The 25,885-nt window shown below is 36.1% G+C and overlaps 1 protein-coding gene across 1 annotated transcript in view; it reads left to right on the top strand.

Annotated features, from left to right (window-relative positions):
- Window positions 1-25,885, top strand: part of eya2 (EYA transcriptional coactivator and phosphatase 2) — a 181,105-nt gene that overhangs the window by 57,276 nt on the left and 97,944 nt on the right. The window contains exon 2 of the mRNA XM_062037495.1: window positions 24,449-24,515. The gene's annotated coding sequence lies outside the window, so the exon portion shown is untranslated. The remainder of the gene's footprint in view (window positions 1-24,448; window positions 24,516-25,885) is intronic.

The raw sequence follows: 25,885 nt of genomic DNA, 5'->3' as shown, positions 1-25,885 counted from the left end.
ATCTCTAGATCAACTACAAGTCCATCTGTTGATATAAAGTTTTTTTGTGTTTTTTTTTTGATGGGGGGTGGTATTATTTTATCTTTTCTGTCATAAAACAATACAATCATGTGTGCTTACGGACTGTATTCCTGCAGACTGTATTGATATATATTGATATATAATGTAGGAAGCAGAATATTAATAACAGAAAGAAACAACCCTTTTGTGTGAATGAGTGTAAATGGGGGTGGGAGGTTTTTTGTGTTGGTGCACTAATTGAAAGTGTATCTTGTGTTTTTTATGTTGATTAAATTTTTTTATTTTTTTTTTATTTTTATTTTTTAAATTTCTTTTGCGGCCCGGTTGTTGGGGACCACTGCTTTAAAACATGGCTAGCTAGCTAGCGGCTAACGTCCATCCACCGTCTGCAGTGCTTTAGCTACTACTAAATCACTAATCCTCGCCTCCATGGCGACAAATAAAGTAAGTTTCTTACAAGTATCATCCCTGCAGGACGAGGAATAGCTAAACATGCTTCACTACACACCGTAGCTCACCGGCGTCAAAATGTAAACAAACGCCATTGGCGGAGCTACACCTAACATCCACTGTAATGATACCAAGTACAGGAGCGTATCTAGTCGATACTACTATGATTAAATCTTCCTTCGTTTCTTTAAAATGTATATTATGTTTATAAACTCAGGAAATATGTCCCTGGACACAAGAGGACTTTGAATATGACCAATGTATGATCCTGTAACGACTTGGTATCGGATTGATACCCAAATTTGTGGTGTCATCCAAACAACAGAAGAATACATGACTATTACATTTTAACAGAAGTGTAGATAGAACATGTTAAAAGAGAAATTAAGCAGATATTAACAGTAAATTAACAAGTAGATTAATTATACATTTTCCACCACTTGTCCTTAATAATGTTGACAAAATAATAGAATGATAAATGACACAATATGTTACTGCATATGTCAGCAGACTAAATTAGGAGCCTTTGTTTGTTTACTTACTACTAAAAGACTAGTTGTCTTGAATGTTCACTATTTTATTTAAGGACTTAACTGCAATAAGAAACATATGTTTAATGTACCCTAAGATTTTTTGTTAAAATAAAACCAATAATGCAATTTTTTTGTGGTCCCCTTTATTTAGAAAAGTACCGAAATAATTTTCGTACCGGTACCGGTACCAAAATATTGGTATCGTTACAACACTAGCACGTACAAATATGCATGAAAACACTCCTACCGACATCACACATTGGACGGTTCAGTGCCGTATTTTTCGGACTATAAGTCGCAGTTTTTTTCATATACTTATACTCAGGAGCGACTTATGTGTGAAATTATTAACACATTAGCGTAAAATATCAAATAATATTATTGATGTCATTCACGTAAGAGACTAGACGTATAAGATTTCATGGGATTTAGCGATTAGGAGTGACAGATTGTTTGGTAAACGTATAGCATGTTCTATATGTTATAGTTATTTGAATGATTCTTACCATAATATGTTACGTTAACATACCAGTTGGTTATTTATGCCTCATATAACGTACACTTATTCAGCCTGTTGTTCACTATTCTTTATTTATTTTAAATTGCCTTTCAAATGTCTATTCTTGGTGTTGGCTTTTATCAAATACATTTCCCCAAAAAATGTGACTTATACTCCAGTGCGACTTATATATGTTTTTTCCATTCTTTATTATGCATTTTCGGCCGGTGCGACTTATACTCCGGAGCGACTTATACTCCGAAAAATACGGTATATGCTTTTATTTGTAATTGTATTGAGTTTGTGGACCCCGGAAAGACTAGTGGGTTGTTGTGGCAACCAGCTAATGGGGATCCTTAATAAAAATCAAAATTCTAATCTCTGGAATATTTTCAAAAATGTATGAAAATGGAGAAAGACGAGGAAAAAATTATATCTTTGGTTTTAATACGGTCTCTGTGGGACAAACATGACTCAAACCTTCCTAATTGTTAGAAATCCCACTGTTCATATTAAACATGCTTCACTGATGAGAGTATTTGGCGAGCACCGTTATGACCTACTAACTTCGGCGGTCCTTGAACTCGCCGTAGTTTGTTTACATGTACAACTTTCTCCGACGCTGCCACAGAAAGACCTGTTTAATGCCACTCCTTCTTTGTCTCATTTTTGTCCACCAAACGTTTTGTGCTGTGCGTGAATGCACAAAGGTGAGCTTTTTTTTGATGTTATTGACTTGTTGGAGTGCTAATCAGGCATATTTGGTGAATCCATGACTGCGAGCTAATCGATGCTAAAATGCTATGACATACCAGGCACGTTCTCAGTTGGTTATTTATGCCTCATATAACGTACACTTACTCAGCCTGTTTACTATTCTTTATTTATTTTAAATTGCCTTTCAAATGTCTATTCTTGCTGTTGGCTTTTATCAAATACATTTCCCCCCAAAAATGCGACTTATACTCCAGTGCGACTTATATATGTTTTTTTCCTTCTTTATTATGCATTTTCGGCCGGTGCGACTTATAATCCGAAAAATACGGTAAGTAAGAATTGTTTTAGTTATATTGTAAAACTTCCAAACGTTGCTGAGAGTGATAAATGGAGAGTTATTTTGAGTAAAAAACGCTATGGTAAATGTAGCGAAAATGAAGTAATCGGACCTCGTCTTTGTTCTGATAAAGTAGCGAGTGTGACCGCCGTCTTCGTCCAACCGCACCAGATGTTTTTCACCTGGGAGCACAGACCACCATCTGACTGGGGTCAACCCTGCAGGCTGCTGGGAGGTCTGCCAGCTGTCCCCCCCCCCCCCCCCCGTCCCTCTACCACCGCCATCAATGACCCCCTCTCTGGGGCACTGGTCTCGGGCACAACCTGGTCTCTGACCTCGGCGTAGGTGATCCTTGTGCGCCGATAAAGAAAGGCTTTAAGGGGGAGAATGGCTGAAGTCATTTAGAGATAAAGTGTCGAACAAAGAGTGTGTCATTAGTGGGGGGGGGGCTGGTTAGTCAAGTGGAAAGAGGGGAGCTGTCTAAAGTTACAGCGTGTCTGCAGCAGGTTCACCCCTGCCAAAAGATTTATTGGATCCCACTTCTTTCCAAGCGCCTCAGCATCTGGTCGTCGCTGCCGACGAGATAGAAAAACGCCAGCGAGGCGCGCTGGCGTGTTTGGGTTATCCGAGGGGAAAAGTTGCCAGTCGAGAGAAAGGATCCATCGGACCGGTTGCTCAAGTTTTCCCCCCGCCGTGGGTTTTCGATGACGTGAACACGGCGAAGGTTGCACAGTTGTCTTTTTTTTTTTAGCATCCCTGCAAATGTGTTCCAATTAGAGATGTCGATAAATGCTTTAAAATGTAATATCGGAAATTATCGGTATCGGTTTCAAAAAGTAAAATGTATGACTTTTTAAAACGCCGCTGTGTACACGGACGTAGGGAAGAAGTACAGAGCGCCAATAAACCTTAAAAGGCACCGCCTTTGCGTGCCGGCCCAGTCACATAATATCTACGGTTTTTCACACACACAAGTGAATGCAAGGCATATTTGGTCAACAGCCATACAGGTCACACTGAGGGTGGATGTATAATCAACTTTAACACTGTTACAAATACGCGCCACACTGTGAACCCACACCAAACAAGAATGACAAACACATTTCGGGAGAACATCCGCACCGTAACACAACATAAACACAACAAATACCCAGAACCCCTTGCAGCACTAACTCTTCCGGGACGCTAAAATATACACCCCCCGCTACGCCCTACCCCCCCCCCACCCACCTCAACCCCGCCCACCTCAACCTCCTCATGCTCACTCAGGGAGAGCATGTCCCAAATTCCAAGCTGCTGTTTTGAGGCATGTTAAAAAAAAAAAAAGCACTTTGTGACTTCAATAATAAATATGGCAGTGCCATGTTGGCATTTTTTTTCCATAACTTGAGTTGATTTATTTTGGAAAACCTTGTTACATTGTTTAATGCATCCAGCGGGGCATCACAACTAAATTAGGCTTAATAATGTGTTAATTCCACGACTGTATATATCGGTATCGGTTGATATCGGAATCGGTAATTAAGAGTTGGACAATATCGGATTATCGGATATCAGCAAAAAAGCCATTATCGGACATCTCCAGTTCCAATGATCATCGAGAAGGATTTTGTACGATAAATGTGTGTTATTTGAAGTCATGTGACATTTTAGGCCGATATTTAAGCTGCACACACAAAATTTGGAAAAAAATAATAATAATTCCACATATTAGCCGCACTGATAAGCCACAGACATACACCGCTACGAAATATTTTGTATATTGAACCCTATGGGTTAGTAATGGTATGGCACTTCAAGTTCATATTTGAGTCAAGGCAGGTGGCCAAATACTTTTAGCAATATATTTTGTAAATGTTTATTTACATACTGCAACTGTTTCCAAACAGTAACACGGCAGTAAAACGGCTGATCAAACAAAACAGAAGTCATCGCCACGGACCCACTAGCTGCGGAAGCCAGCTTTTCAATCGGCTAAACCGACTTAATAACTCCACGGTGACATTTTGGTGAATTTACAAAACTGAAACAATATAAATAAATATGTTAATAATACTAACACACGCTTATTCGCCAATGCTGGCGACGCTAGCTTGATTACAGTACAATAGCACGTACAAACATCAATCAATCAAAGTTTATTTGTATAGCCCTGAATCACAAGTGTCTCAAAGGGCTGCACAAGCCACGACGACATCCTCGGCTCAGATCCCACATAAGGGCAAGGAAAAAACTCAACCCAGTGGGATACAATGACAAACCTTGGAGGGGACCGCAGATGTGGGGATGCTCCCACATCTGCATGAAATATGCATGAAATATGTATAAAATATGCATGAAATACAGTATGTATAAAATATGCATGAAATATATCTAAAATATGCATGAAATATGTATAAAATATGCATGAAATATGCATGAAATATGTATAAAATATGCATGAAATATGTATAAAATATGCATGAAATATGTATAAAATATGCATGAAATATGCATAAAATATGCATGAAATATGTATAAAATATGCATGAAATGTGCATGAAATATGCATAAAATATGCATGAAATATGTATAAAATATGCATGAAATATGCATGAAATATGTATAAAATATGCATGAAATATGTATAAAATATGCATGAAATGTGCATGAAATATGCATAAAATATGCATGAAATATGTATAAAATATGTATGAAATATGCATGAAATATGTATAAAATATGCATGAAATATGTATAAAATATGCATGAAATATGCATGAAATATGTATAAAATATGCATGAAATATGCATGAAATATGTATAAAATATGCATGAAATATGTATAAAATATGCATGAAATATGCATAAAATATGCATGAAATATGTATAAAATATGCATTAAATGTGCATGAAAAATGCATAAAATATGCATGAAATATGTATAAAATATGCATGAAATATGCATGAAATATGTATAAAATATGCATGAAATATGTATAAAATATGCATGAAATATGCATGAAATATGTATAAAATATGCATGAAATATGCATGAAATATGCATGAAATATGTATAAAATATGCATGAAATATATACACTACCGTTCAAAAGTTTGGGGTCACCCAAACAATTTTGTGGAATAGCCTTCATTTCTAAGAACAAGAATAGACTGTCGAGTTTCAGATGAAAGTTCTCTTTTTCTGGCCATTTTGAGCGTTTAATTGACCCCACAAATGTGATGCTCCAGAAACTCAATCTGCTCAAGGGAAGGTCAGTTTTGTAGCTTCTGTAACGAGCTAAAGTGTTTTCAGATGTGTGAACATGATTGCACAAGGGTTTTCTAATCATCAATTAGCCTTCTGAGCCAATGAGCAAACACATTGTACCATTAGAACACTGGAGTGATAGTTGCTGGAAATGGGCCTCTATACACCTATGTAGATATTGCACCAAAAACCAGACATTTGCAGCTAGAATAGTCATTTACCACATTAGCAATGTATAGAGTGTATTTCTTTAAAGTTAAGACTAGTTTAAAGTTATCTTCATTGAAAAGTACAGTGCTTTTCCTTCAAAAATAAGGACATTTCAATGTGACCCCAAACTTTTGAACGGTAGTGTATAAAATATGCATGAAATATGCATGAAATATGCATGAAATATGTATAAAATATGCATGAAATGTGCATAAAATATGCATGAAATATGTATAAAATATGCATGAAATATGCATGAAATATGTATACAATATGCATGAAATATGTATAAAATATGCATGAAATATGTATAAAATATACATGAAAGATGCATGAAATATGCATGAAATATGTATAAAATATGCATGATATATGTATGAAATATGTATAAAATATGCATGATATATGTATGAAATATGTATAAAATATGCATGAAATATGTATAAAATATGTATAAAATATGCATGAAATATGCATGAAAACACTCCAACAGACATCCCACATGGGCCGGTTTAGTAAGTAAGAATAGTTTTAGTTATATTGGAAAACTTCTAAACGTTGCTGGGAGTGATGAATGAAGAATCATTTCGAGTAAAAACGCTATGGACAAATACTTCCGGTTCAAGGCAAGAAACAGGAAGTACATTTTCAGCCCTGCAGCATCGGCATCGAGCGAAGTCGCCCGAAGGACGGCGACCGTGGCACAAACAATATTGACACACCTTTCCAGTGTCTCTGTCGGCGTAATATGAAAAGTATTTGTTGAAAACAAAACAATGTGGCCGTAAGCGGAGAAAAATCCACGAATTAGCCGCACCGTTTCTAAAACCGCAGACTTCAAAGCGTGGGGGAAAAAAGTAGTGGCTCATATTGCGGAAAATACGATAGTAACAGTGACCTTTCGGTTTTTGTTAGTAATCCGTACCAAAAAGGTCAGTCGAAGACCAACTAAAGAATTCATGTAAATTCATTGAATCTGCTCCAAACACTCAAAAATTAATTTTATAGGGAATGGTTACAGTTTTACATTAATACAATGTCAAACACATTGAAATTATGAACATTTTGTCATGATCTGTCACACCAGATCATGACATATTTTGAGATTGTTGGCATTTTTTCTGTGTTTAGTATCTTAGTTCCAACTTAGCACTCTTATTTTGTAATGTTCTTGTTTCCTGCAGCACCTTTGCGCCTGACTTTGAGCGTTGTTCTCTGCACCTGTTTGGTGTTATCAATATCGACTATTTAACTTGAGTCTTGGCCACCATTTGTTGTCAGCGAGTGAGTCTTTGCTGTTCTCCAGCATTACGTTTTATAACCGGACCAGTTTAGCTTCCCGTATGCTTTCAGAGCATTTCCCAGTTGCTCTCGCCTTTCTTATTAAATACCTTTTTCACCTGAACGCTGCCTCCTCGGCTTTCTGCATATTGGGTACACGCCAACAATCACCGTCACGCGACCCACGCGTCACACATTGAACATCACGTTTAGTTTTATCGAAGACCTTCATTGGCACAGAGCGAGAGGAAGGGAGAAGCCACCTGTGTGCGTTGCTACACGTTCTCTTTTAAATCCAATAGTGTTTCTCACCTTCTTTATTAATATACTGCAACTCGCAACTTTCTTCGGCCCCATGGTGGCTTATTATTAGAGGTGGGGCTCTCTAGGCACCTCACAATTCGATTCTAATTTTTGTGGTGTTTTGATTCAGGATCCATTCTCGATTCAACACAATTCTGGATTCAAACTGATTCTCGCAATATATTGTTTGTTGTAGTAATTATAATAAAACCTTTTCAAAACAGGTTAAAGGTTACAAAACCTCGTTTTGGTTGCTGAAGTATGACATACACACGCAGCGAGAAAGCTCATTTTTAAGAAAAATAAATACAATTAAAATAAAAAATAATAATAATTGGCTATTAATAAAAAAAATAATAAAAAAGTATATTTGCTCTTATTTGCAAAATAATGGAATACATCGCATTCCATTACCTGACACCTAATATTATGTATTCATGTTTTGTGTTTTTTTATTTTGCACAATAATTTGAGCAATATTTAATTGCATGTGTTTATTCAGCAGCAAAATGACATTAAATTATTTCCCCCCAAAATTAGGGACATGGAAACCATGATAAAAAAAATAAGATAAAAATGAATAAATTTAAAAAAAAAGAATCGATTCTTTAAAAAAAAAAAAAAAAATACATTAAATAAATAAATGAAAATAAAAAAGTATTTTGCAAAATGATGAATCCATTTAAAATCGGAATAAATACGATTCAGATGTGAATCTATTTTTTTTTTAGCCCTCCCACTTATACTGCAGTTAACCGCAATAAAAATAAGCACACAGACTGAGTCACCAATTTCGTGGGATTCTTTGTTTGGGTACTCGATCCGCAATGTTTGACTGTACAATAAACAAGACGGTATGTGAAAAAAACCGGGGCAGGCTATTTTTTTTTGCCAGAAACGGAATTAGGACGAAGAGTCTGGCGTATACAAACCGAGGTACCACTGTATTACCTGCATGGTTATTGAAAGCCATTGAACCCAATGTCATTATAAAAGAACATTTACAACAATATAACTACTCTCCATATGTTAAAAGACACATTAGTGCACGACTAAATAATTACCATTACTCTGTTGTGTGGTCACAAATGCCATGGAGTGTCATAGTAGGACACTAGAGCAGGGGTGTCGAACTCATTTTAGATCGGGGGCCACAAGGAGAAAAATCTACTCCCAAATCACGGTACGATAACTTAAAAATAAAGACAACTTCAGATTGTTTTCCTTGTTTAAAAAAATAGAACAAGCACATTGTGAAAATGTACAAATCATAATGTTGTTGGGGTTTTTTTTACACTTACGTGTTGCGGTTAACAGTTTTCTATCTTTATTTCTGAATAAATGATGTGATAATGTTCTTAAGTCAACTCATTGGTGTTCATTTTCAATCTATCAAGATAAAAAAATAATATCAAAATCAAATTACAGGATGTTATATATGTAGTTTGCGCATTTTCCTCGACCGTTGCACTAACGTCAATTGGTTTATATTTTTTATGTAGCATCATCTAAAAAGATACAAAGAATTGCTATTGTGACATCTAGTGGACACATTTAGAACAGTGGTTTCTTTCATTTTTATACTTAGCAAATTCATCCCGCGGGCCGGATAAAACCTGGCCGTACATTTGACACCCCTGCGCTAGACTGAAAAAAAACGGCGTGATTTGAATAGGATTTAGTGTGAAATTCTTAACATTTTGTAAGATTTCTGACCAAATTTGGTATTTTTGTGCTGGTATATTCTCAATTTATGGACCTCATAAATACCTACACCACATAAACATCTACATACCTGAGAGTTTAAGACGTGTATCTTTATTCCTAATGTATTACTCAGTTGTCTCAACAAAAACAAACAAATATAACAAATAAACTTAATCTAATAATTAATCACACTGCTTAATTAATAGGGGTGTGGGGGAAAATCGATTCAGAATCGATTCTCATTTTTAAAAAATCGATTTTTTTATTTTTATTTAATTATTATTATTATTATTTATTTATTTTTTTTTATTATTTTTTTTAAATTAATCAATCCTACAAAACAATACACAGCAATACCATAACAATGCAATCCAATTCCAAAAGCAAAGCCGACCCAGCAACACTCAGAACTGCAATAAACAGAGCAATTGAGAGGAGACACAAACACGACACAGAACAAACCAAAAGTAGTGAAACAAAAATGAATATTATCAACAACAGTATCAATATTAGTTACAATTTCAACATAGCAGTGATTAAAAATCCCTCATTGACATTATCATTAGACATTTATTAAAATTAAAAAAAAAGAACAATAGTGTCACAGTGGCTTACACTTGCATCTTATATTTTCACAAAGATAAAATAAGTCATATTTTTGGTTCATTTAATAGTTCAAACAAATTTACATTATTGCAATCAGTTGATAAAACATTGTCCTTTACAATTATAAAAGCTTTTTTACAAAAATCTACTACTCGGCTTGCATGTCAGCAGACTGGGGTAGATCCTGCTGATATCTATGTATTCCATGAATAGACAATCCTTTTGAATCGGGAAAATATCGTTTATGAATCGAGAATCGCGTTGAAATGGGAGGTACAGTATGTTTTTTTGTTTTTGTCATAAAAAAATACAATCATGTGTGCTTACGGACTGTATCCCTTGCAGACTGTATTGATATATATTGATATATAATGTAGGAAGCAGAATATTAATAACAGAAAGAAAAAACCCTTTTGTGTGAATGAGTGTAAATGGGGGAGGGAGGTTTTTTTGGTTGGTGCACTAATTGTAAGTGTATCTTGTGTTTTTTATGTTGATTTAATAAAAATAAAAAATAAAAATAAAAATTTTCAAAAATAAAAAATATATATATATATATTTTTTTTTTTTTCTTGTGCGGCCTGGTACCAATCGATCCGCGGCCCGGTGGTTGGGACCACTGATGTAGACCACAAGGAAGTGTTTTAAAAAAAAAATTAAAAAATGAAAAAAAGTCATTATTTGACCCTTTAATGTGCCTTATCATTTTTATGAAGATAGACCTGAATCGGGAGTGCGCCTTATAATCTGTTACGCCCTATTGTCCAAAAAATGCGGTATAAAAAATGATCAGGTTCTCAATTAGAGATGTCCTTTTTTGCTGATATCCGATATTCCGATATTGTCCAACTCTTAATTACAGATTCCGATATCAACCTTTACCGATATATACAATTGTGGAATTAACACATTATTATGCCTAATTTTGTTGTGATGCCCCGCTGGATGCATTAAACAATGTAACAAGGTTTTCCAAATAAATCAACTCAAGTTATGGAAAAAAAATGCCAACATGGCACTGCCATATTTATTATTGAAGTCACAAAGTGCATTATTTTTTTTTTAACATGCCTCAAAACAGCAGCTTGGAATTTGGGACATGAGGTGGGCGGGGTTGGGGGGCGCGGGGTTTTGGGTTGGGGGTAGCGGGGGTGTATATTGTAGCGTCCCAGAAGAGTTAGTGCTGCAAGGGGTTCTGGGTATTTGTTTTGTTGTGTTTTATGTTGTGTTACGGTGCGGATGTTCTCCCGAAATGTGTTTGTCATTCTTGTTTGGTGTGGGTTCACAGTGTGGCGCATATTTGTAACAGTGTTAAAATTGTTTATACGTTCTACCCTCAGTGTGACCTGTATGGCTGTTGACCAAGTATGCCTTGCATTCACTTGTGAGTGTGTGAAAAGCCGTAGATATTATGTGACTGTACTGGCACGCAAAGGCAGTGCCTTTAAGGTTTATTGGCGCTCTGTACTTCCCCCTACGTCCGTGTACACAGCGGCGTTTTAAAAAGTCATACATTTTACTTTTTGAAACCGATACCGATCATTTTGAAACCGATACCGATAATTTCCGATATTACATTTTAAAGTATTTATCGGCCCCGATATTATCGGACATCCCTATTGTCAATCATATTTTAATTTAGGGGGCAAAAAACATTATGTCACCTAGGAGGTTATGACAAAAAAATATTGAGAAGCTTTAGAGTAATATGACTCAACTAAAAGTAAAAAGTAGTCCTCCGAAACAATACTTGAATAAGCATAAGTAAGTATTCAGTGGAAAAACAAGTCAAGTACTAAGTAACTAGTGAGTAACTTCTGATGTATTTCGTAGCTATTATTTAATAGTATTTGCAATACGTGTGTGTGTGCGAGAGAGCGAGAGAGAGAGAGAGAGTAACTGCTACAACATGTACAGTAGGATGTCCGATAATGGCTTTTTGCCGATATCCGATATTGTCCAACTCTTTAATTACCGATACCGATATCAACCGATATATGCAGTCGTGGAATTAACACATTATTATGCCTAATTTGGACAACCAGGTATGGTGAAGATAAGGTACTTTTTTTAAAAATTAGTCAAATAAGATAACTAAATTAAAAACATTTTCTTGAATAAAAAAGAAAGTACAACAATATAAAAACAGTTACATAGAAACTAGTAATGAATGAAAATGAGTAAAATTAACTGTTAAAGGTTAGTACTATTAGTGGAGCAGCAGCACGCACAATCATGTGTGCTTACGGACTGTATCCCTTGCAGACTGTATTGATATATATTGATATATAATGTAGGAAGCAGAATATTAATAACAGAAAGAAACAACCCTTTTGTGTGAATGAGTGTAAATGGGGGAGGGAGGTTTTTTGGGTTGGTGCACTAATTGTAAGTGTATCTTGTGTTTTTTATGTTGATTTAACAAAAAAAAACAAAAAAACAACAAAAAAAACGATACTGATAAAAAAAACGATACCGATAATTTCCGATATTACATTTTAACGCATATATCGGCCGATATTATCGGACATCTCTAATGTACAGTAAAACAAAAGATGCATATTTTACAGTCATTCATGACGTTATAACAGGGCTAATGTTAGCATATGCACAACATAAAAAACATCTGCAATTTAGCACAACGTGTTTTGTCTAGTTGGAGGTGGACTTCTTGTAGGCTGAAATGTGAACATTTTTACTGACACAGATGACAGCGCATGGTATAAATGGTATAAATGTTCTTTATACCATAAAAAAATTAAAAAATAAAAATACAAAAAAATAAAAAATAAATGTTCTTTTTCTGAGTTTGCAAGTTAAATATTGAAGAGAGCCCCGACTTGTCGCACACCGTCATGTCACTTTTTACAGCGTGTAGTGAGGTCATGTGATCGCCAGGCTCCATTTGATTGGTGAAATGTTTTTTGGGGGGTTTTCACTGGTTTCATTGGGTTGGTGAAAACAAAGAGTCATGCGACAGCGCCCGCTGGTGGAAGTTGTGTGCGTGTGCTCACGGCCTCGCCTCCACCCACAGAGAGAAACTATAGAACTGAAGTGCCTTCTTGCAGACTGTTTATAGGCGGCAGGAAAACAAACAACGTTAGTAATTTAGAAGTAGCTAAAACACTGCCAACTGGGGATAGGCTTTAGCCGCTAGCTAGCTAGCCATGTCTTAAAGCACCTCTTCCGGTGGGCGTTTCAGTGTTATAACTTCACCTTTATCTTTAGTTTCTAAGCCAAAATGCGTCCGTTTTCCCTTTTCTGTCTACACACTCTGTCTGCTTGTAAGTACTCCGTGATTGTGCGCTGCCGAACATGCTCGTCTGCTCGTACACCAGCAATGACACGACGTGACGACGACGGGGGCTCGGGGATGGGGGTGGTGGACCGGTGCTTTTCAGAGGCGGTATAGTACCGAATATGATTCATTAGTATCGCGGTACTATACTAATATCGGTATACCGTACAAACCTAGTTCAGACACATGTGCGAGTTATATTTTCCTCGCGCAAGGATGGGCGGATTGTCATCTATTGCTAGAGCACCATCGAATCCACAGGACCACCGCCTGGATTGAGGTTGTTTTTTTTTTAAATTTACCATTGGGATGGTGTCTGCGCTCTCCCGAGTGCTTGTCTCCTCAGTGTTATTCTCATAGGAGCTACATGCTAACCCTTGCAGTCACATTTGAACAGCAACATGATGCTTGGTTAGCATAATCACTGAAAAAAGTGATAGTTGGCTCAGTACCATGCTTTATTTTAAGATGTGTAGCGAAGCCTGCAACCTCTTTTTTTTTTTTTTTTTTTTTTTTTTTTTGCAAAAGTGGAGCAAAGAAGTGATGGAGATGTTAGATTTTTACATTTGCCGTGGGAACATGTGTTAAAAGTAGAGATGTCTGATAATATCGGCCGATAAATGCTTTAAAATGTAATATCGGAAATTATCGGTATCGTTTTTTGTTTTTTTTGGTTTTTTTTGTTTTGTTTGTTTTTTTTATTAAATCAACATAAAAAACACAAGATACACTTACAATTAGTGCACCAACCCAAAAAACCTCCCTCCCCCATTTACACTCATTCACACAAAAGGGTTGTTTCCTTCTGTTATTAATATTCTGCTTCCTACATTATATATCAATGTATATCAATACAGTCTGCAAGGGATACAGTCCGTAAGCACACATGATTGTGCCTGCTGCTGGTCCACTAATAGTACTAACCTTTAACAGTTAATTTTACTCATTTTCATTAATTACTAGTTTCTATGTAACTGATTTTATATTGTTTTACTTTCTTTTTTATTCAAGAAAATGTTTTTAATTTATTTATCTTATTTTATTTTATTAATTTAAAAAAAAAAGGACCTTATCTTCACCATACCTGGTTGTCCAAATTAGGCATAATAATGTGTTAATTCCACAACTGTATACATCAGTATCGGTATCGGTTGATATCGGTATCGGTAATTAAAGAGTTGGACAATATCGGAATATCGGCAAAAAGCCATTATCGGACATCCCTAGTTAAAAGGGATCCTGTGACATAATCTGTCAAGTCAATGAGACTCAGGTGAAGCTGACCTTGTGACCCCTTTGAACCACCTTCACCCTGCCCCCCCTTGCGGTCTCACTGCAGGGTTTGTTTTAGTTTCAGAGTCCCCCCCCCCCCCCCCACAGTCACATCACTGCTGAGCTTCCACTCATCTCCCTCTGATGTCCTGTGGTTCCTAAGGCCTAAGGCCCCATGCGCCCTGCACCCTCATCCAGGACGTTTGTTGTTGTGTTTAATATCATCAGACATTACTGTGAAAATAATGGATAGTGGATTTTTGCTCACTTCATGCATGAAGCACACTGCAAAAAGTGAAATCTAAGTAAGATGAAATATCTCAAATAAGGGTGATATTTGCTTATTTTCTGTCTGATAAGATCATTCTTCTCACTAAGCAGATTTGATGTTAGAGTGTTTTACTGAAGTGTTTTGCTCCTAAATGATCTCAGTAAGATATTACAGCTTGTTGCTGAGATTTGATGACCTATATTGAGTAAAACATGCTTGAAACTAGAATATCAAGTGTTGCAAAGCTGTGTCATCAACACTCACAAGTATGAAACTACTTTTTTTTTAGTAATAATTTCTTATTTCAAGCATGAACAAAACAAAAAATCATGATTTTGACACAATCATGTATCATAATTAAAACAGATGACAGCCAAATGGACTTTGCTGTTTTATTTCCAATGAAACAATAGAAAATAGGTACTCATATTAGGGATGTCCGATAATATCGGTATCGGCCAATAAATGCATTGAAATGTAATATCGGAAATTATCGGTATCGGTTTTTTTATTATCTGTATCGGGGTTTTTTTTTTATTTATTTATTTTTTTATTTTTTTTATTAAATCAACATAAAAAACACAAGATACACTTACAATTAGTGCACCAACCCAAAAAACCTCCCTCCCCCCATTTCTTTCTGTTATCAATATTCTGGTTCCTACATGATATATCAATATATATCAATACAGTCTGCAAGGGATACAGTCCGTAAGCACACATGATTGTGCGTGCTGCTGCTCCACTAATAGTACTAACCTTTAACAGTTAATTTTACTCATTTTCATTCATTACTAGTTTCTATGTAACTGTTTTTATATTTTTTTACTTTCTTTTTTATTCAAGAAAATGTTTTTAATTTATTTATCTTATTTTACTAATTTTTTTAAAAAGTACCTTATCTTCACCATACCTGGTTGTCCAAATTAGGCATAATAATGTGTTAATTCCACGACTGCATATATCGGTTGAGATCGGTATCTGTAATTAAAGAGTTGGACAATATCGGAATATCGGATATCGGCAAAAAGCCATTATCGGACATCCCTAACTCATATAGTAGTACAGTTGGCACAGTACAGTAAACTGACAGTTAATATTTAAACATTTAACATGTGACATTTCTAACAATTTTGAACAGAGATAGTTCATGCACATTCAGATGAATTCTTCAAAATTACAATTAAAAAAATATTGGCCGGGGGCCGGGCTGTATATATGCGCACTAATTGACTGAAAGAGCACGCACTTGGCGCGATGATGTCATGTTATCCATGGAAAAATGCCTTTTTAGACCATATGATTTGCCTGAGCGGCTAGGAGACCCCGAGAGTAACAAGCGCTTGCCTTGTTGCCTTTCCATTAAGAACAATAAATGAGTTTTTAGTACAAGTTGCTGGTTTCAAGAAATGTAATGCCGAGCGCATATCATTATGTCAAGATAATGGCACTAGCATTTACTTCATTTAAGAATATTTTTCAACATATTGAGCTTTTTTTTTTTTCTACCAAGAAAAGTGCACTTGTTATTAGTGAGAATATACTTAATTTAAGGTATTGTTGGGTTCATTGAGGTTAGCTAATTTCACTTGTTTTGGAAAGTCTTGACAAGCCAAATTTTCTTGTTCTATTGGCAGATAATTTTGCTTAGTTCAAATAAAATACCCCTCATTTTTGTACATTTTTTTGCTTGTTTTTGAACACTGACTTTTTGCAATGCAGTATAATTAAATTAGACCTAAGTGACTTATTACCTTGATAGTAATCCTGGAGAAGATGAAAAAGGATCCATTTCGAACTTGTGCTGTAAATATTGCAATACAGCTTAGTAGTACCAGATGATCGATTGACAATAATAATCATTAATGAGATGGACTCGGTACACCTTGTGGTGCACTTTCACTTCTATCTAGTACTTACTATCTATAGTTTGATGCAACACATCCTTTATTCTTGCCATAAAGAGTGTGGATTATTATTTTTTTATTTTTTGTTTTTCACTTCCTGTTTTATTTTTGTTTTTCACTTCCTGATTTCCTCTACCACTTCTCTGACCGCTGGCTCCCTCCTTGGTTGCCAATCAGGATGTTTTTATATACCCTGGGCTGGATCATTTTGCGTTGCGCTTCACACATGTTTTGCTCTTTGTGCACTCCCTAGCTGCACTTTTTTTTTTGTTACCTGTGTTTTCAATAATAAAAAGGGCTTTGTTCATGCACTTGCCACTCTAGTTCTTGTTTGTGACACCTGAGTTTGGTTTGGTTGCCATGGCTGCTTATTGTTTACCTGCCTCTGGTGTTCGGGACGCTCACCTGTCTCTAATCAGAGGCATTATTTAAGCCTGCCTTTGCCAGTCGGTCGGCCTGGCGTCATTGTTCGCTTCGTGCCTTGTATACGTAAGTCTTGTTTATTTCATGCCACAGTTTCGTGAGGTTCCATGTCCATAGTTCCAAGTTTCCTGCGCTAATTTTTTTGCCTTAGCTTCCGCGTGCGATAGGCACGCTTGCCTTTGTTTTGTAAATTGGATGATTTATCAAGATTAAATCATGTTCCTACCTGCAAGTCCTGTTCTGAGTCGTCCGTTTGCATCCCGGGAGAACGAACCGCGCAGTAAGCTGCAACCTCGCCGTGACAGCCGTCTCGTGATGACCAGAATGTAACATCAGTGACTTATTCTGATCAAAAACATGTTTGATATTTTTGTTTAGGGCTAATATTTATAGAGAAAATCTTACTCTCTTTTTTAATCCAAAACGTTTAACATCCTTTAAACACTTAATGACTGCTAAGTCCTGTTAAGCTTTAAATATAATTCAAATCCAATGTCCCCAAAATGATAATACAAAAATGTTCAAATTAATCAATAAATGTTTTTTATTTCTTTCTGATGAAAACCCGCAGACGTTTCTAACCTACACCCAAAAAATGTTTGAAGAAACATTTTTATTGTCCAAACCTCTCATTCAACAAATCATCCGTCACATTTTCATTATAATGTGTAAGCCAGGGGTGTCCAAACTTTTTCCACTGAAAATTAAAGCATGCGGGGGCCATTTTGATATTTTTCATTTTCACACCATAACAAAATATATGGATTTTGTTTGTTTTTTACCTTTAGGGCTCCCGGGGACCATAAAGGGTCTCAGTCATTAAAATGTTAAAAACAAGTCAAATTATTTATTTTTTTTATTTGTATAACACTTACAGTAAATCTGTACAGTATATCAACTTCAGGTTGATATAAAGTTTAAAAAAACAAAAATATTGTATGCCTTTTCTGTCAAAGACAACTTAGTTTTTTATAATAAAACTGAAATATGCAGTATTTCCCCCACTGCCCAAAACATTCAGAAAGCAATGTTTGATGTGAAGTAATTAGGGCCTTAAAAATATCAATAATGCAGGATACCATTGATTTTAATACATTATTATTTTTGAGTAATCACAGTGAAAAGATAAATAAAATCCCATCAAATATATTTGGGATCCAAAAGGTGCCCCACTCAGAAAGTGATACATTTTTTTTTTTTTTTTTTAAACTTTCAACACTTAAGTTACGAGCTCAACTTCGGATATATCTGTCCATTTTACGTTTGAACTATTATTTTGTTTGTTTTATGCTCTTTTGTCAAATAAAATGTTGATGTTTTTTTATGGCGACCACACACAATATATACAATATTTCCCACATAAAACATTTTAAAGTGAAATATTTGAAATAATTGGAGCCTTGAATAGGTCAATAATTCATTATAACATTGATATTTTTTTTTTTTTGGAGCAATGGCAAAAAAATAAAAAAGAAAGATTTGACAAAAGAAAAAAAAAAGCCTGCATGGCAGCTTTTGTGTCAACATTGCAACTTTTTCTCGTTAGATTTCACCTCATTCCACTTTTTTAAATGTTTTTTTTAATTTTTGCAATAGCATTTCCAGAATGTGTGGCGGGCCGCTAAACAATTAGCCGCGGGCCGCGAATGGCCCCCGGGCCGCACTTTGGACACCACTGGTGCAAGCATAAAACACACAACAAACACGAATACTTGTACCGTATTTTCCGGACTATAAGGCGCACTTAAAAAATGTTTTTTCTTCTCAAAACTCGACAGTGCGCCTTATAACCCGGTGCGCCTAATGTAAAAAATACCTTTGGTTGAGCTTTCCCACCTCGCAGCTATTTTATTTGGTAAATGTTGTAATGATAAGTGTGACCAGTAGATGGCAGTCACACATAAGAGATACACGTAGACTGCAATATGACTCAAGTCAACAACACCAACACTTAAAATTGTCCATAGAAAATAAAGAACATTACACTCGGCACTCAAAAATCTGTCAAAATGTTTTAGTACGACTTTGAAGCCACACCGCTTGATGGATTGTCGGCCCATGACGGCTACCGTAGTCAGACTATGGTGTGTGTATAAGGACCGCAAAATGGCACCCATTAGCAGACATATTATCTAGGGTTTTGTTTCACAATATTATGCAAAACCAACTTTTCTTACCTTTGTAAGAATGATGATGATCTTTGGTCTGGATCATGTTTTTTTTTTGTTATTTTCTGTTTGTTTAAGCCAGGGGTCGGCAACCCAAAATGTTGAAAGAGCCATATTGGAGCAAAAATACAAAAACAAATTTGTCTGGAGCCGCAACAAATTAAAAGCCATATTACATACAAATAGTGTGTCATGAGATATACATAGAATTGAGATGACTTAAAGGAAACTAAATGAGCTCAAATATAACTACAAATGAGGCATAATGATGCAATATGTACATATAGCTAGCCTAAATAGCATGTTAGCATCGATTAGCTTGCAGTCATGCAGTGACCAAATATGTCTGATTAGCACTCCACACAAGTCAATAACATCAACAAAACTCACCTCTGTGCATTCACGCACAACGTTAAAAGTGTGGTGGACAAAATGAGACAGAAAAAGAAGTGGCATAAAACACGTCCTAGAAAGTCGGAGAAAGCTATACATGTAACAACTAAGGTGAGTTCAAGGACCGCCAAAATTAGTAGGACAAAACGGCGCTTGCCAAATACTCGCATGTTTAATACAAACAGTGTGATTTATAACAATTAGGGAGGTTTGTGTCACGTTTGTCCTCCTACAGAAACCATATTAAAACAAAAAATAATTTTTTTTCCCCTCATCTTTTTCCATTTTTCATACATTTTTAAAAAAGTTTCAGAGAGCCACTAGGGCGGCGCTAAAGAGCCGCATGCGGGTTGCCGACCCCTGGTTTAAGACTCCATTAGTTCCTGTTTTTGCGCTCCCTAGTTTGGTTTCCATGACGACTCATTAGTTTCACCTGCCTCATGTGTTTCGGATCCCGCACCTGCTCTAATCAGAGACTATTATTTAAGCCTGTTTTCCCAGTTAGTCGGTGTGGCGACATTGCTCTTTTCATGCTGATATTCTTGCGATTGCTCTTTTCACGCTTTCATGCCATGCCACGTAAGTTTTGTTTATTCAAGCCACAGTTTAGTGAGTTTTTTTCATGTCTTTTAGTTTCCTACGTTTTTTGCCTGAGCTTTCGCGTGCGTTAAGCGGGTTGTTTTCTGTTTTTGTAGTGCTTTGAGTTGAAGATTAAATCATGTTTTTACCTGCACGCCATGTCCGGAGTAGTCAGTTTGCTTCATGGGAAAACAATCCTCGCCGTAAGCTGAGAAAAACTCCTCGTTCTGACAACCTTCTGGTACCTGGAAGTAATGTAAGAACAACTATTTACCTCACTGTGCCCCAGCGAGGCCAGCTCTACGTAGGGGGCAAGACGAATGTCTGGCGTGCCACCTCAAATCAAAATGTTCGAAGTTGAGAAAGTACATATTAATATACTGTATTTTCCGGACTATAAGGCGCACTTAAAATCCTTTTTTTCCCCTCAAAACTCAACAGTGAGGCCTTATAACCCGACGCGCCTAATGTAAGGAATACGTTTGGTTGAGCTTACTCACCTCAAAGCTATTTTATTTGGTACATGGTTGTCAGGTTCAAACACCGATGACATCTATTAATCAGACAAGAAGCAAGGAACCATGCAGAGACAGAGTTCAATTTAGCTCATGAGGAGAACGCATGGAGCTGCACACTTAGTCGCAGTCTCGCCCTACGCTCTAAGGCAGTGGTCCCCAACCACCAGGCCGCGGCCTGGTACCGGTCCGTGGATCGTTTGGTACCGGGCCGCACAAGACATTTAAAAAAAGGAAAAAAAAAAAAAAAAAAAAAAATAATTTAATTTTTTTTTTTTTTTTTTTTAATTTTTTTGAATTTATTAAATCAACATAAAAACACAAGATACACTTACAATTAGTGCACTAACCCAAAAAACCTCCCTCCCCCATTTAAACTCATTCACACTCAGGGCCGGCCCGTGGCATAGGCCGTATAGGCAAATGCTAAGGGCGCCGTCCATCAGGGGGCGCCACGCCAGTGCCACAAATGTTGGAGAAAAAAAAAAAAAAAGTTGGTACTATTATTTCTAAATACAAAAAATAATCCCACGTTAATTAAAATGCGAAGTAAAGCCTATTTAATAGAAATATTATTTGTTACAACATTACGCCCCCCCTTCCCCCGCACGGTGCGCCTCCTCACTTCCCGTATCATGACTCTTTTTGAACGTCACCACCAAAAAATCAACACAAGATGTCAAAACGGCCAAAACTGTCAGGTGCCCATGGAAGAAAAAAGAGAAAAGAAGAGGAGAAACGAGAAAAAGACAGAGGTAGCAGGTAGGTAACGTTAGCCTACATTAAATTATTTGTCTGTCACAGAATGTGATAGTAACCTGGCTTTTTAGCATTAAGCTAATGTTACATGATTCGGCAATTGCTAATCAATACATAGCTAGTTCTGCTTTAACGTCGGGTTAATATTGTGGAGGGGGCTAAATGTTATGGAAAATAATAATGTAACGTTAGGTAATTACAGTACTCCCACCTTACATTCCTCAGGGACATTTTGTACTAGATCTTTTAAGCAGGTGTTTTTTTTTACATTGTTATTGCCTTCTGGTTAGCTAATGTTTGCCCTGCAGGTAATAGTCACTTTCCCACCCCTTTATGTATTAGGTATAGTTGTAAGCCTAGTTGTTAAAGTGCACATCATTAATGTTAATTAAGCAATATCACATGAGAGAGAATGCTGTTTTTTAATTTGAGCACTGCTGTGATTCGGTTAAAGATAATCATAACATAACATTCTCATATAATATGTTAATTTGCTTTCTTTAAGTAAAAAAAGGTCAAAGACAAAGCTATTCGGTTTCTCGTGAGTATATACACTTCACTGCCGATGTGGGGGGGGGCGCCACCTAAAATCTTGCCTAGGGCGCCAGGTTGGTTAGAGCCAGCTCCTGTTCACACTCATTCACACAAAAGGGTTGTTTCTTTCTGTTATTAATATTCTGGTTCCTACATTATATATCAATATATATCAATACAGTCTGCAAGGGATACAGTCCGTAAGCACACATGATTGTATTTTTTTAAGACAAAAAAAAATAAAATAAATAAATACACTCATGTGTTGCCATTTCTAATATAAAGTAGTGTAAAGTTCTTACTTATATCTGTCAGTAAACTCGCCATGAAAGCGCTAAAACATACCGGTATCGTGAGTTTACATTATTCACCCAAGGAACTCTAGTTATTAGAGTTCCGGTCGGGCGGTTTTTCACGGGACACATTTCCCGATGCTGCTCCGTTATTGATTGAAGTAAAGTCTGAATGACATTTAAACAGTTAGCTCCATCTTTTGACACTTCTTCCACTCCCGTCCTTGCACGCTACACCGCTACAACAAGGAAGTGTTTTACAGTTAGAAAAACATAATAATAATATGACTCCTTTAATGCGCCCTATAATCCGGTGTGCCTAATATATGAAAAAAGATCGAAACTAGAAGATTCATCGGCAGTGCGCCTTATAAGCCGTTGCGCCCTACGGTCCGGGAAATACGGTAATCACAAAACTAATGTATTACAAGTTGACAAAATGATCGGCAATAACGGAGAAATCCGTTGAAAAAGGGACACGATAAACGAGTATCTTCTCTCATCTCTCCCTCGGCTGCCAGGCTCCGCAAGTCCGCGCACACGCAGACACACACCTCCCCTCAGCACTCTGTAAATCAGTGTCGACGAATGAAAACGAGATGAAATGCACCGCAAAAAGTCAGTGTTCAAAAACGAGAAGAAAAAAATACAAAAATGAGGGGTATTTTATTTGAACTAAGCAAAATTATCTGCCAATAGAACAAGAAAATTCGGCTTGTCAAGACTTTCCAAAACAAGTCAAATTTGTACACTGAAAAAAGTCAGTGTTCAAAAACGAGAAAAAAAAAATACAAAAATGAGGGGTATTTTATTTGAACTAAGCAAAATTATCTGCCAATAGAACAAGAAAATTCTGCTTGTCAAGACTTTCCAAAACAAGTCAAATTAGCTAACCTCAATGAACCCAAAAATACCTTAAAATAAGTATATTCTCACTAATAACAAGTGCACTTTTCTTAGTAGAAAACAAAAAAAAGATCTTTTTGCTCAATATGTTGAAAAATATTCTTAAATGAAGTAAACGCTAGTGCCATTATCTTGACATAATGATATGCGCTCGGCATTACATTTCTTGAAACCAGCAAACTTATACTAAAAACAGATTTATTGTTCTTAATGGAAAGGCAACAAGGCAAGCGCTTGTTACTCTCGGGGTCTCCTAGCCGCTCAGGCAAATCATATGGTCTAAAAATGCATTTTTCCATGGATAACATGACATCATCGCGCCAAGTGCGTGCTCTTTCAGTCAATCAGTGCGCATATATACAGCCCGGCCCCCGGCCAACATTTTTTTAATTGTAATTTTGAGGAATTAATCTGAATGTGCATGAACTATTTCTGTTCAAAATTGTTAGAAATGTCAAATGTTTAAATATTAACTGTCAGTTTGCTGTACTGTGCCAACTGTACTACTATATGAGTACCTATTTTCTATTGTTTCATTGAAAATAAAACAGCAAAGTCCATTTGGCTGTCATCTGTTTTAATTATGAGACACAATTGTGTCAAAATCTTTTTTTTTCATGCTTGAAATAAGAAATTATTACTTTAAAAAAAGCAGTTTTATACTTGTGAGTGTTGATGACACAGCTTTGCAACAGTTGATATTCTAGTTCCAAGCATGTTTTACTCAATATAGCTCATCAAATCTCAGCAACAAGCTGTAATATCTTACTAAGATCATTTAGGACACTTAAAACAAGTAAAACACTCTAACATAAAATCTGCTTAGTGAGAAGAATTATCTTATCAGACAGAAAATAAGCAAATATCACCCTTACTTGAGATATTTAATCATACTTAGATCTCAGTTTTTGCAGTGCAGGAACTTAAGTCTTCAGGTGGGACGCCCATCTTGTACAGGTGTGAAGGTAGAGGCCTGACAAAGTGAAATCAATATCTCCAGGTTGGAGTTGGACTAATGCAATGAAGAAGGCACAGAAAAAGAGTGCTAGGGCATGATGGAGGAGCGTGTACACATAATCCCCCCTTCACCTTTCTGTCTGCCCCCTCATGTATGCCTGCCTAGAACAGGCCCTGTGCCCGAGGCTTATGACCATTTGTCACTGGTGCATACCTGAGCCCTGATGGTGTGTGTCCTGTTGGTTGTTTGGTCTCTGTAGGACAGCTGAGGACACGACAGCACCGTGTCTGGAAGAGAACGTGGATACCACATCTATTTCGAGAAAGGTGAGAGCAACTTTCATTACATCACACACTCTCAGCTTGTAGTACAAGTCCACATGCTAACAGACTTCCCAGAAAAGTCATTGTTCACACTGCAGGTCAATTTAGATTTGAATCGGATTTTTTCATTTCCAAATTTTCATATCCGACCCAGGCCTCTTTCATATGTGGAAAGAAAGCGGATATACACTACCGTTCAAAAGTTTGGGGTCACCCAAACGATTTTGTGGAATAGCCTTCATTTCTAAGAACAAGAATAGACTGTCGAGTTTCAGATGAAAGTTCTCTTTTTCTGGCCATTTTGAGCGTTGAATTGACCCCGCAAATGTGATGCTCCAGAAACTCAATCTGCTCAAAGGAAGGTCCGTTTTGTAGCTTCGGTAACGAGCTAAACTGTTTTCAGATGAGTGAACATGATTGCGCAAGGGTTTTCTAATCATCAATTAGCCTTCTGAGCCAATGAGCAAACACATTGTACCATTAGAACACTGGAGTGATAGTTGCTGGAAATGGGCCTCTATACACCTATGTAGATATTGCACCAAAAACCAGACATTTGAAGCTAGAATAGTCATTTACCACATTAGCAATGTATAGAGTGTATTTCTTTCAAGTTAAGACTAGTTTAAAGTTATCTTCATTGAAAAGTACAGTGCTTTTCCTTCAAAAATAAGGACATTTCAATGTGACAGACTAATTGCCAGAAATAGCCAATTTGCTCAATTTACCTTTAACTCTATGTTATTGTTAATAATTAATGATATTTACACTTAATTGAACGGTTTAAAAGAGGAGAAAACACGAAAAAAATGACAATAAAATTTTGAAACATAGTTTATCTTCAATTTCGACTCTTTAAAATTCAAAATTCAACCGAAAAAAAGAAGAGAAAAACTAGCTAATTCGAATCTTTTTGAAAAAATTTAAAAAATAATTTATGGAACATCATTAGTAATTTTTCTTGATTAAGATTAATTTTAGAATTTTGATAACATGTTTTAAATAGGTTAAAATCCAATCTGCACTTTGTTAGAATATATAACAAATTGGACCAAGCTATATTTCTAACAAAGACAAATCATTATTTCTTCTAGATTTTCCAGAACAAAAATTTTAAAAGAAACTCAAAAGACTTTGAAATAAGATTTAAATTTGATTCTAAAAATGTTCTAGATTTGCCAGAATAATTTTTTTGAATTTTAATCATAATAAGTTTGAAGAAATATTTCACAAATATTCTTCGTCGAAAAAACAGAAGCTAAAATGAAGAATTAAATTAAAATTTATTGATTATTCTTTACAATAAAAAAAATTAATTTACTTGAACATTGATTTAAATTGTCAGGAAAGAAGAGGAAGGAATTTAAAAGGTA

Source organism: Entelurus aequoreus, linkage group LG26 (genome assembly GCF_033978785.1).
Source record: "Entelurus aequoreus isolate RoL-2023_Sb linkage group LG26, RoL_Eaeq_v1.1, whole genome shotgun sequence".
In the NCBI taxonomy this organism is placed as follows: Eukaryota; Metazoa; Chordata; class Actinopteri; order Syngnathiformes; family Syngnathidae; genus Entelurus; species Entelurus aequoreus.
This window is presented reverse-complemented; position numbering and strand designations above follow the sequence as displayed.